The sequence below is a fragment of the Mytilinidion resinicola genome (assembly GCF_010093595.1).
Source record: "Mytilinidion resinicola strain CBS 304.34 unplaced genomic scaffold BDZ99scaffold_24, whole genome shotgun sequence".
Classification (NCBI taxonomy): domain Eukaryota; kingdom Fungi; phylum Ascomycota; class Dothideomycetes; order Mytilinidiales; family Mytilinidiaceae; genus Mytilinidion; species Mytilinidion resinicola.
Genome location: NW_022985460.1, coordinates 37,742 through 50,850, shown reverse-complemented (window position 1 = coordinate 50,850; position 13,109 = coordinate 37,742).

The window sequence follows — 13,109 nt, the reverse complement described above, 5'->3', positions numbered from 1 at the left end:
TAGGAACTCCGCGCCCTGCCTATTAAGCACTGCAAGTACTTAAGGCTAATTAGATAGTTAATAAAATATCGGATATTAAGTAGTTTATCCGCGAAGAGATAACTTAGGCCTAAGCAATATAAGAAGAATACACTAACCGAAAATATATAGGCGCACCGGCCTATAAAGTAGGTAATAAAGTCTAGTTAAATACACGGAATATCTGTACAAATCGACCCGCTAAAAAGCTCGATTAGAAAAACCTAGGAAAGTTCCTAATTATACAGATTATTTTTCCGTACGCCTATTAACTAGGCCTACCTAAATTTATAAAGATATATCCTATCTTCTATATCTTATTACTCCGTCCTACCGCTCTATAAGCTAACTACCTGCCTGGCTAGAAGTTGCCCCCACCTAAACCTATTTAAGTTAAAGGAAAAACTAAATAGTATATTAACCGTATTAAAGGCATGCGCCTAAACCGGCGCCGAAAGTAATACAAGTACTTAGTCCGATAGACTAGATATAACAACCTATTCTAGCAACCTGTTAATAACCTAAAGAACACTACTACTGCGGCTAATTATTATTACCGCTACCCCGAAGCTTATAATCCTGCGTCCGATAAGCCCTGTTTTACTAGACCCTAAAACCTTAATTAAGATTCGATTTACAGCCCTACTCCCGATAAATAGCCGTATATATTATAAATAGCGCCTTCTACTCGCTAAAAAACTTAGGTTTAGAAGAGGGGTACTATTATAGTATTAACTGCAACACCCTACCTACCGAAATTCTGCCGCAGATTGCTACAACTCCAGCAATCTGCACCGGCCTACTACTATTAGCCGGCCTCTTGCCCTGCCTACCCTGCTCCGCTCCTGTCTTGCTTCCGCTTCCTATTCTGTCCCGCTCCAGCCACCTACCGGCTGCCCCCTTTTCCTATCACCTAATCTGGTAAAGACCTCGCGTACACGCGTGCCACGCGCCGAAACGGCATAGAGGCCGTACGCCACGCGCTCGGCCACGCCCTTATATCCGGTGGCCTATCTCCCGTCTTCCTATTCCTTATATAACGTCTTAATTCTCCACGTAGTATTATATATAGCACCTAATTAACGCTCCTTTTTAAGCCCTTAACTTCTCGCGTATAGCGCTATTATAATAGCGAACTAGGCTATTAGTAGTAGTAATACCTAATTATCCTACCTATAATTAATATAGTATTATAGGTACTATTCTAAAGTCTAATTAAGCCTTTCCGTTTACCCGTCCGTTTAAGGATAAAATACTATAAAAAGCTTATACTTTATTCCTAGTTATATAGTAAGGGTCTGCTAGAATTTTAATATAAAAAGCTTATTTCTATTTAAAATTATTTCCTAGGGTAGCCTATAGTTGCTAATAATATACTTTAAAAATATATAGGCCAGATCTTCTGCTATTAATACTTCTTAGTAAGGGATAAAGTATATATATTTAGTTAGTTAGTTTATAACTACTAATATTATATTATACTTTATACCTATTATAGGTTTAATAGACTATAGTAGCTTAACTATAAAGTCCTATATAATAGATTTCTATACCTTTTCTAGTATAGAGGGACTTTTTATTAGTCTATATAGTGCGTGTTATACCGACTTATTCTTCGCGTATTTATACTTATATATAATTTTCTTCGTTAGTTTCCGAAGTCTGGGGAAATAGAATATCCTTGCAATTCTTTCCTATATTTTTTCCACTCCCTAGTGCCTATGCACCGGTGTGCTATAGAATTTCCTAATAAGCTTTTTTTATAAGGTCTTTAGTATAAATATCTTATTCTATAAGGTAATAATACTATTATAGATTTTTCTATATTCTTAGTTTATAGGTTCTAGGCGCAAACTTTGCTAGTTATAACCTGCTAAATCCCGGCTTTCTTAATCTACTTTTTATACTGCCTTAATTCGCTTATACTACTTATTATCCTCGGCCCTATAAGCAACTGCTGCCTATATATAGTTAAATTTAAAAGTTTCTAGACTTATTTCCTTAAGTATAGGTTGCCTGGTTTTCTCGGCTCCTTCTATATAGTCTGGCCTTCTGCTAAATATATCTATATAAGTATTTTTAGATCCTTTTCGGTACGTAATCCTAAAATTAAAGGTTTTTAGTTTTTCTAACTATCTTTTCTATTTTCTATTTAACTTCTTAGTTATAGTAAAGTATATTAGGTTTTTATAGTCTATATACACCTATACTATATATACTACCCTTTTAAGGTAAACTTTCTACTATTTAAATACTTCTATTATAGCCAGCAGTTCCTTATTATAGATATTATAGTTTAGCTTAGCTATACTTAGCTTCTATAAATAGAACGCTATAGGGTGTAGCTTCCCTTGTTTATCTAGTTAGTTAAGTATTGCTCCTACTACCTTATCCGATATATTACTCTTAATAGTAACTAGTTTTTATAGATTAAAGATTACTAACACTAGTTTTAAAGTAAACTATACCTTTAGCTTATTAAATACACCTTATACTTCTAGGGTTTATTAGTATTTAATATCTTTTCTAGTAAGTTCTGTAAGTAGCTCTGCAATTTTTAAGTAACCCTTAATAAACTGCCTATAGTAATTAGCTAACCTAAGGAATAACTATAGTTCCTTTAAATTCGCGGGTTTTAGCTATTCTTAGATAGAGAACACTTTACCTTCTTCTATTTTAATCTGTCCTGGACTAATAATATATCCTAGGAATCCGACTCTCTACTTATAGAACTTATACTTATCCGGGTTTACTATAAAGTTGTATTTTTTAAGTTTTTTAAGTACCTTTTATACGTATATCTTATATTTGCTTAGCGTTTCTAAGTATATAAGGATATTATTAAGGTATACTACTATAAACCGATTTAAGTAGCCCCTTAATACTAAGTTAACTACTGCCTAAAATATTACTAGCGCGTTAGTAAGCCTAAATAGTATTACTATATACTTAAAGTATCCGTATTAAGTTCTAAAAGCCGTCTTCTACTCTTCTCCTTTTTTTTATCCGAATTAAGTAATACCCTTCGCGTAGGTTTATCTTTATAAAGTACTTGGCCTTATATAGTTAGTTTTTAAGTTCGGAGATTAAAGGTAATAAATAGCGGTTTTTAATTATAATCTTATTTAGTTGCCTATAGTCTATATAAAGGCGTAGCTTGCTATTTAGTTTTAGAACGAATATTATAGGGTAACCTGCAGGCGATTTTAATAGTTTAATAAATCCTTGCTTTAGGTTCTTTTCTAGGTATTCTTCTAGTACTTCCAGCTTGTTCTAGGCTAGTAAATAAATTGGTCCGAACTGCGGTTGTTCGCCTAGTACTAGGGGAATATAGTAATCCTAAGGTTAGTACTTTAGTAATATATCCTAAACCCTTTCTATAAAGATTTCTCGGAATTTATTATATTTTTCTAGCACGTCTAGTGCTTTTACTGCCTTAGCTACTTACCGGCTGCTTAGCGGTCTAGGCTACTGTTAGCTTACTGCCCTGTTTTCTTTTTAGGCTTTTTTACTTCTTAAGGTATTTATATTAATATTTTATTTTTGCTTAGGCTTATCCTAGCGCAGGGTGCTCTTTAGTCCGCTTTCCGATTAAATCCTTACTTTGCTAGACTTCTAATTAACTTAGGGGTTATACTGCTTTAGCTATAGTATACCTAAAATTATATTATATTTTACTATATTTATTATATCTATACTAATAGTTTCTCTATATTTTTCGATCTATATAATACTTAGCTAAGTTTCTATAGTTACCTGCCCGTAGCTGTACTATATAGGTGTGCTATCTACTATATATAGTTTATAAGGTCTATTTTTCTATTGCTATAGAATCTGGTTTTTCCTAATAAAGCTATAGGATATAAAATTCCCTTGCGCGCTACTATCTAGCAGTGCTTTTACCGGGTTCCTACTAATCTTAACTAATAGGATTACGTGTCTATAGTTCTAAATAGGAATAGAGTTAGGCTATATTACCGGGTTCCTTTTTTTCTTTATAATATAGGCTTTTCCTACTAAAGTAGTAATAGTCGCGGTTTACGTTCTTTTATTTTTAGCTGCTCTGTAGGACCTTATTCTTAGCTACTCTAGCCGTTCTATTACTTAAGCGCCTGCTTGTTTTTTTAGCTGTTTTTATAGCTAATAGTTTATATATTTTGTTTTATAATATACTAAATATAAGTCCTAGTAGTATATTCGCCAGTTTTTACCTTTCCTATATTCTATTAGGTACTAAAGGTTTGGAACTATAGTAGCTACTTCTATAAGTTCGTTTTTCTTGCCTATAATATAGTGCTCTGTTTCCTTAAACAGTACTAGTTATATAATAATATAATATTTTATCCGATATAGGTACTATTCTTAATATTTCTTATATATTATATACTTGTTATATTTGTCTTTAATATATAATACCTAAGATATCTATTTATAAAGTAGGTGGTTTCTATCCAGCCGTTTATCTTCCTTATTATAGACACCTATTTTACTAATAGAGTATAATACCTATAGATCTCGATCTCGGTTTGTTTTCTATATAGCTCTAGCGGTTCTCGCTCTGGTCTAATACTAAATTCTCCGTTGCTGGACTAGTCTTCTAGTTTATAATTTTTGTTATTATTACAGTATTCCTTGCTATCTATAACAGGTAATTTATTATTTCTTTTTATCTAGATATTGCGACTTAGGCCTTTAAATATATCTAATCTTGCGCAGGTTTCTGCGTTAATAGTTGTTGTTGTTGGTGTTCCTATAGTTGCGGCTATTTTTTCGCCCTCTTTTTTAATAAGTTATCCTGTAACTCTTCCTATAGCTTTTAGGAATTAATAACTAGCTAGTTCTTTTAGCTCTGCGCCCGCTGTAGCGTTTTTAGCTTTTTGCGCATTTTATTCTTTATTAAGGCGCGCGAGAATTTCTCTTACGCTTTGTTTATACGTGGCTACAACTTTATTAACCTGTGCTTTTATATTTAGTAACTTAGTTTTACTATTATCCTATAGCTTAGGTATATTAGTTTAGGGTTCTAATCGCGGTTTAATTATTTAAAACGCCTTATCCGTTTCTAATAGGTAGTTATCTCTATACTCTTAACTTTTATATCTGCGTAGTAGTTGTTTATAGGGTTGCTATTATACTCTTTATTCCTTATTATAGCAATAGTATATCCCTTCGCCCTTTGCGTTAGATAGTACCCTGTTGCCTACTTATTTAACTAATAGGTAAAGTAGTTATTATTATAGCACGCAGTTTATAATATAGAATTATAGCGGTCTATATTCTGCTTTATTATAACTACTGCTATTTGGGTGTTCCTAGAGCACTTGCTTGCGAAGTGTTCCTATTCTCTATATAATAGGTATATACTGCTGCGCTTTCTATTTTACCTTTCTTTATTAGTAATTAGTCTACCCTTCTAGTTATTGCGTTGTTTTATAATATCGATCTCTATACAATCTCCGTAGTCGCGGTTAGTTACTCTTAGCTTTAGTCTAGCTAGCTATATATAGAAGCAAAGTCTTTTTTTATCTACCTATTCTAGTTATTGTTTATACTGTTAACTATTAATCCGTATTACTATTTCCTTAAGTTTATAGAGTATTAGAGGCCTCTCGCCTTATATAATTTTATTTTAATATTTTCCTTAAGACCTCTATAGTACTATACTTACAGAGCTTTATCTTCCTATAATAGCTTAGACGCGATTTATATAAATTCTAAAGTATAGCGGCTGGTTAAGCCCTTCTGCTTTAGAACTGCAATCTTTTATTTCGCAGTCCGTTTCTTATTAGTATCTCTAAAAGTTATTTAAAGTGCCGCTTTAAAGTTCTTATAGTTGCTAAATATAACGTTAGTTTCTAGTTTCCGATTATCTATATCGGCGTTGCCGAGCTAGTCTATAAGTATTAGGTTAAACTAGTTAAACGCTTTTTTTTTTAAGAAAATAGCTGCTATATAGACCTTATCTAATTTAAATTTAAAGTTGCTCTAGTTCGTGCGCAGGTATAGTTTTATCTGCGTTATAAACGCTTATAGAGCTCCTCTATTACTAGTAAACTCTTCGGGTTTATTTATCTTATAGCCTCTATAGCTAACTATTCTAGTAGTAGTAAGCTCTTTTTAAATAGTCTAGAGATTTCCCTGTAGAGCTATAATCTCTTTATTCTTAGTATTACTAGCTTCTTCTAGTGTTTATATTTATATAAGCAACGCCTGTATACGTATTGCTACTTTAGTTATAGTTAAAGTAGGTCTAGTAGTTATACTACCTAAAGGGGTTAGTAGGGCTATTTTAATTAATTGTTTATATATAACTTTTTTAATATAGCGGTGTTTAAAGTATAATAGGTTATTTTTTCTATACCTTCTAAGTATTATATACTAAGGCAGGGTATAGGCAAGTTATTATTAGGGTGCAATAGTTTTTAAAAGGTAAGGCAAGATTAATCTTAGGTATAAGACAGGGTTATTACTTTTAATAGGTAGTATTAAAGTCTTAAGTTAAATATAAGGTTCCTATCTATATAAAGGAGCGTCCTTATATATAAAAGCTCTGTTCTAAGAAACCTATATACTTACTATGCTCGCATATAAGCCTGGCGAGCCAGCTCGTACTTTCTTCCTGTAAGCTTATTAAGCCTGCTTGCTCCTACTCGCTGCGAGCAGCCTTAAGCCGGTATATAACCTTCTATTTTATAATATCTTATCTTCTAGATCGTTCCTATCCACCAGCAGTCTATAGGGGAATCTAGGATCCCTATACGTTCTACGCGTAACCCTTTTAGTCCTATAACCTGTTCCTTTATAATTAGTCTTATTTACTTACTTATTTCCGCGAGTGCCTCTGCGCTCGGGTGGTTCGTATTACGGTTTATAATATCTAACCTCCTAGTTAGAAAATCGGGCTTTACCCTAAGTTTTCCGGGTTAATATATAATTTTAAAGTTAAAACGGGACAGAAATTTAGACTAGCAGGCCTGGCGGCGGTTTAGTAGTTTTATTATTATAAAGTACTTTAGATTATAGTAGTTAGTAATAACTTTAATAGGTAAGGCGGCGCTTTTAAGCTCTAGTCTCTATTCTTTAAAGTATTAGATAATAGTAAACAGTTCCTTATTATATATCTTATAGTTATATTCTGTAACTAAGTGCTTTTTTAAAAAGAATATAATAGGGCGCAGGATTCTGTTATCTCTATACTATAATAAAACGCCAGCTAAAATATAATTAAATATATCTGTTTCTATAATAATAGGCTTATTCTAGTTAAATAGTACTAGAACAGGTATAGAGGTAAAGGCTTTTTTTAATTCGGTAAAAGCTTTTTAACAGGCAGTATCCTATATAAAGGCAACACCTTTCTTTATTAAGTATATTAGCGGAGTAATAATCTTTAAGAAGTCTCTAATAAATTGGTAGTAGAAGTTTCTAAATCCTATAAAAGCTTATACGTTGGTTAGGCAAGTTAGTATCTCCTAGTCTATTATAGCTTTAATCTTCTCTAGGTCTATTTACAGGCCGTTAGCTCCTATAATAATACCTAGGAATATTGTTTTTTTGGTAAAGAACTTATATTTCTTAATTTTTGCGTAGAGTCCTGCTTTTTATAGCAGTTTTAGCACAGTGCGGATATACTCCAGGTATTCGGTTCGGTTCCGGCTATAAATTAGAATATTATCTAGGTAGGTAGTATAGAAAACGTTAAGATACTCTTGCAGAGTATTATTTATAAATTATTAGAATATTACGGGGGCTCCGGTAAGCCTAAACAGTATTACTAAGGTTTTAAACAGTTCTAGTTAGGTTCGGAACGCAGTAAGCTACTTTTAACCCTTTTTTATATATAGGTTATTAAAGGCAGATATAATATTAATTTTTATAAAGTACTTTATCCTCTTTAAGTTGCTTAAGGTTTCCTTTATTAATAGTAGCAGGTAGTAGTCCTTAACTATTATAGTATTTAGCGCTTAGTAGTTAATATAGAAGCAGAGGCCTTTTCTAGGCTTTTTTATAAATAATATAGGTAACGCGGCAGGCAAAGAGCTAGGGCGGATAAATCCTTTCTTTAGATTATCTACTACCTATTCTCTTAGAGCTATTAGCTTATTATAGGATATTAGGTATAAGGGTCTAAAGGAGGGCGTTTTCCCTTTTTTTAACTTAATTTTATAGTTATACAGGCGGTGCAGTAGCAGGCAGTCGGCGTTTTTAGGCAAAAAAACATTAGTAAACTCTTATAGTTCTTTAGGCAGGCGGTCTAGGTTAAAGCCCTTTTTCTTAAATAGGATATAGTTAATATTATCTAGTAATATAGAAAAGAGTTTATATCCTTTTTATAGGTAGGCGCTATATATATATAAGGAAACGGGTGCTATATTCTTTCTTTTTAGGTTTTTTAGTGCAGGCGGTAGGTACTCCGGGCGGTTTTTCTTTAGAATATTAGCAATTCCTTATACACGCGTTGCTTTTTACAGCACGTTATAGTATTTATAATAGTACTAGCTTATAAACTATAGTATATTACGGGACTAGTCCGGTACAGAATTATACAGGCGTAGCCACAGGATTCCTAGAATAATCGGGTAATAACTTAGTTTAGTTACCCCTATTTAAACAGTTTCTAAATATTTATTTATCCGTAATTAAACCTAAACAGTATAGGTTACTTTACCCGCTTTAGAATTGCCTCTATCGGCTAGTTCTAGGTAAAAAAGGTACTTAAGCGAAATTATTAGAATATAGTAATACTTTACCCAGTTTTTATTAACTAGCGCTTTTCCTTTACAGCCACTATTAATTATACTATACGCTAGAATACTCTAGTCCTAGTGTTCTAAATATGCAGGTATAATTAACAGGTTAGCTTTTATAACCTATTCCTTTTTAATAGTTATCCCTTAAATAGCAGCAGCGGATACTTATATAGTGCGTGGTATATAAGCTTAGCTGCAACCTATATTAGGCTTAATCCTTTTATTAAAGTAGAAAACGGGGAAAAAGCAGGTTTTAGTAGTATCCGGGTTCTATATTTAGTAGAGGGCGGTAAAGGGCTCTAGAAGAATATATTTTTATAAATAGAGCGGGAGCGGATAAAGTGTTTATTAGGCTAAAAGTAGTTATAGATAAAGTGTTTTTTAGATCTATAATAGTAATATTCCTTTCTTTTATATTAAGTTAAGTAACCTCTTAAAAAATCTATTAGGTCTCTAGAGACTTCTATAATTTTTATAGTGCCGGACGCTCTTAGTAATAACTAGGGTATAGCAGTTTGCGTTCCTATAGGAATAGGTATTTCCTAATAGGTTCGATTTATATTAGTATATATTCTTAGGGTTATAGTAGTAAATACTTTATATTATTTGCGGCAGTTATCTAGGTTTTAAAAAAACTTTGTAAATATATAGTACTCCCTACTAGGGGGTTTATAGTAGAGTAGTATTCCCTTTAGTTTGCAGTTAACAGCTTCTTCTAAAAGGGTTAGTAGAGCTTTTTTAAAAAGCTCTCCTTTTAAAGCTAGGCGTTGGAATTTAGTAAAAAAGATACTAAATTCTTTATTATTCTAGCGGAGGCGGAATAGTTTAGTACAGGAGTTATAGACTTAGTTAGGGTCTCTATATACTTATTCTAAGAGTTCTAGAATAGCTTTAAAATCGGGTAGTTAATAGTTTCCTTTTATAATATATAGCAGGACTTAGGCGTATAGGTTTCCACTTAGATAACTATTTATATAGAATATTTAGCTTTAGAGGTTAGGAAAGCAGTTTTAGTTAACAGTTATTTTCTTATAGATTTAAGAAAGGAAGCAGTAGAGATTCTTTCGGTTACCCGTAAACTTATTAGGGTCGGGTTATTTCTTAGAAAGCCGGGCAGAGGTAGTAGATATATTAGAAGTAGACGGAGGCGTTTGTGCTATATTAGCTGTATTTCCTTTAGTTAGTACTTGCAGCATCGGGGTTTACAGGGCGGTGCGGACGGTAGGTATAGCTATATTAATTGCTCTCTATCTCTTAGTAAGGGCTAAAGCTAGTTTATTTATAAGCTTTTTTATTTCTTTTTTCTAGTATTTACGGACAGCTTATAATTATACCTTTAGTTAGTCGCTCTATTATTTATATTCCTTAATTTCCAATTCTAGGGCTTATATATAGAGTGCGGCTTAGTAGTTTTTAATAAGGCTTTTCTAGGCGGTATTAATATATTTATATATTTAGCGGTAGTACTTATACTATTTATATACGTGGTTAGTAATATAGGCGGCGAACGCGGATTTGCTATCCGGTAGAACTAGGGGGAAAAGGTAGGATATTAGGTCGGTAGTGCAGGTAGATAGCTAGGTGGGTAAGGAGCTATATAATATTATAGTCTCGGGCGGCAGGATTGCCCTAGCTAGCTCGGGTAGGTAGGTAGAAGTAATAACTAAATTTACTACGTGTTCTATAATACACGGCAGGTAGGCAGGTTAAATAATAAGATATAGCTTAAGGAGCTATAAAAAGGCAGGGCGGCAGTTAGCAGGTATACTCCTGCTAAGGCTCGCATAGGCCCTTATAATAAGGCCTCTCGCCGGGTCCTAATATTACGTGTTACGCTATGCAGTAAGCTTTACTATTTAAGCCGTAATATACTATTTTTCTAATAAGGGTTGTTTCCCCCTTAATATAAGCTTTTTTTAACTTTATATAATTATAGAATAGAGGATTAAGGTTCTATAAAGCTTTAATAAAGGCGTTATATATTTAGAACTTGCTTAGGTTTTTAATTTTATACTACTTTATATTATTAATAAAAGTAGGCTATTAGCTAAGCTATTTATTAAGACTAGTACTGCTATATCCTTTCTTAAGCTTTTTAAACTCTATTCTTATATTCTGTTTCTAGTCCTTTACGGTTAGCTAAATGCTTTTAGCTAGCGTAATAATCTTGCCTTAGACTGTGTAAATTCTAATATAGTATTATTTAAACTCTTAGCAGACTGTAATATTAATATATTTAGAAACTTTATTATACTTCTTTCTTTTGCTATTATAAATAGCTTAAAGGCTGTGGAATCTCTGGATTATATCCTTATTTACTAAGTTTAGTAGTTTAGTAATAGTAAAAACTAGGTTTTTAATACTTTTAGGGTTATAGTAGTTCTATATATTATTTTATATAGTAAAATCCTTAATAGAATTAATCTAATCGGTTTAATTATTGCGTGTGTTAAGTATTAGAAGGTTGTAATCTTTAATTAATATTATCGCGATAATTCCTGCAAAATCCGGTGGCAGGAACAGAGCTTTGCTGTAAGTTAAGCATAGAGCTTAGGCGTAGCAAGTTGCCGAGACGTGTAACGGATTGCCGTAAATTCGAGATAAACTGTTATATTTAATCTTAATTATTTAAAGGCCTTAACTTAGTTAATTTCTAAGTTTTTATCTTTAAATATTAAGGTTATAATATTGCTTTTTCTATAACCTCGCTTTTTATAGAATCGGCCGAGGATTATTGCCGCTTTATAAGAACTACTCTATTAAAAGGAGAATTATCTAATTTATTCGTTGCTTATAGTACTATATAGCAGGAGAAGAGCTACCGGGCTTATAACTATCGCACTTAGGTATGCACAGGATAAAGCAGGATTGGAAATAATATTAAGCAGTAGAGTATAATTAATTATATATATATAGTGTCTCTTTTATCGGTTAGGTTACCCCGCCCGACGTTTTATATAGCTTTAATAGCAAGCTTATTAATACAGTTCTTACCTTAGGCCTCCACGGCTAATACCTTAGTCTACGACATCTAATATAAGCACTAGGGTGTAATTTACTTATGTTATCCAGAAAGCCAAGCTTATAGCTATAAGCTGCGGCTCGGCCGTCCTCCCTGCTAGCGGTAGCGATATAATATACTATAATATCGTTCTAACCGCTGTTATAACCTATAAGTATGCTTTTGCATCTTGCTTTAACTATAATACTAGACTATAACTGTGAAATTCATTAGGAAGTAGTGTTATAAACTCTCGTTCACCTAAAGATGCTTCGTCACAGTACGTGCCTGTACTGGTCTTTGAACAGGGTATCCTTCGGAAGGAAGGTTAGCACGGTTAGGCTCGGGCTTACTTACTAGTTGCTGCGCTACAGACTGCCTGTAGACGAGGAAGCGTGAAGTGTATAAGGCCGACGTTGGAACGGGTCAGGGCTTCGGTAGTACCGGGGGTGTGTAACAATTGAATTCGTGATAAGGTTGCCGTAATTGATCCAAGTAAAGTATTGAAAGTCAAAACATGAGTTGAGTACGAAGGAGAGAAAGCAACGCTGAGAACGACCGTGTTCTTATACCTTTCCTTCCTCCGCACAATTTGTCCCTGATCTCTCTGATCCCTCGTGCCAAGCCAGATCACAGAGATCACCGACTCTGTGATCCCTCTGATCCCTCGCGCCAAGCCAGATCACAGAGATCACTCCTGCAGGCTGCCTCAGGCCGCCGCAAGCTGCTGCAGTCTGCGCCACGTGTTGCTGCGCACGTGACTCCTGCCCCGAGTACGGAGTAGCATCAACTTTAAATTAGGAATTTATGTATCATGCTCCCTATTATTGCGCAGTGCATCCAAGATCTTAGCAATACTGCAGTACCTATTGCTTGTACGCCCGAAAACTGCTTCAACACTAAAGAGAGCCTGTTCGTATAAACCCTCTGCTTCCTGCGTTCTACCAGTCTGCTAGAAGAGAACTGCCATATTCTGAGCTGTGTTAAGTGCTGGCATATACGTCTTTACTGCTTCTTGGCCAAGTGCTTTCTTATAGCCTTGCAGCGCTCGCAAGTACATCTTCTCCGCCTCGTCAAGCCGTCCTAGGTATTTGTAGAGCAAGCCCAAGTTGTTGACCGTGTCGAGTGTTGACGTATAGTCTGGTCCCTATGCCTTCTCGAAGCCTTGCAGCGCTCGCAAGTACATCTTCTCCGCCTCGTCAAGCCGTCCCAGGGATTTGTAGAGGTTGCCTAAGTTGTTGACCGTGTCGAGTGTTGATGCATGGTCTGGTCCCCATGCCTTCTCTTTGCCTTGCAGCGCTCGCAAGTACATCTTCTCCGCCTCGTCAAGCCGTCCCAGG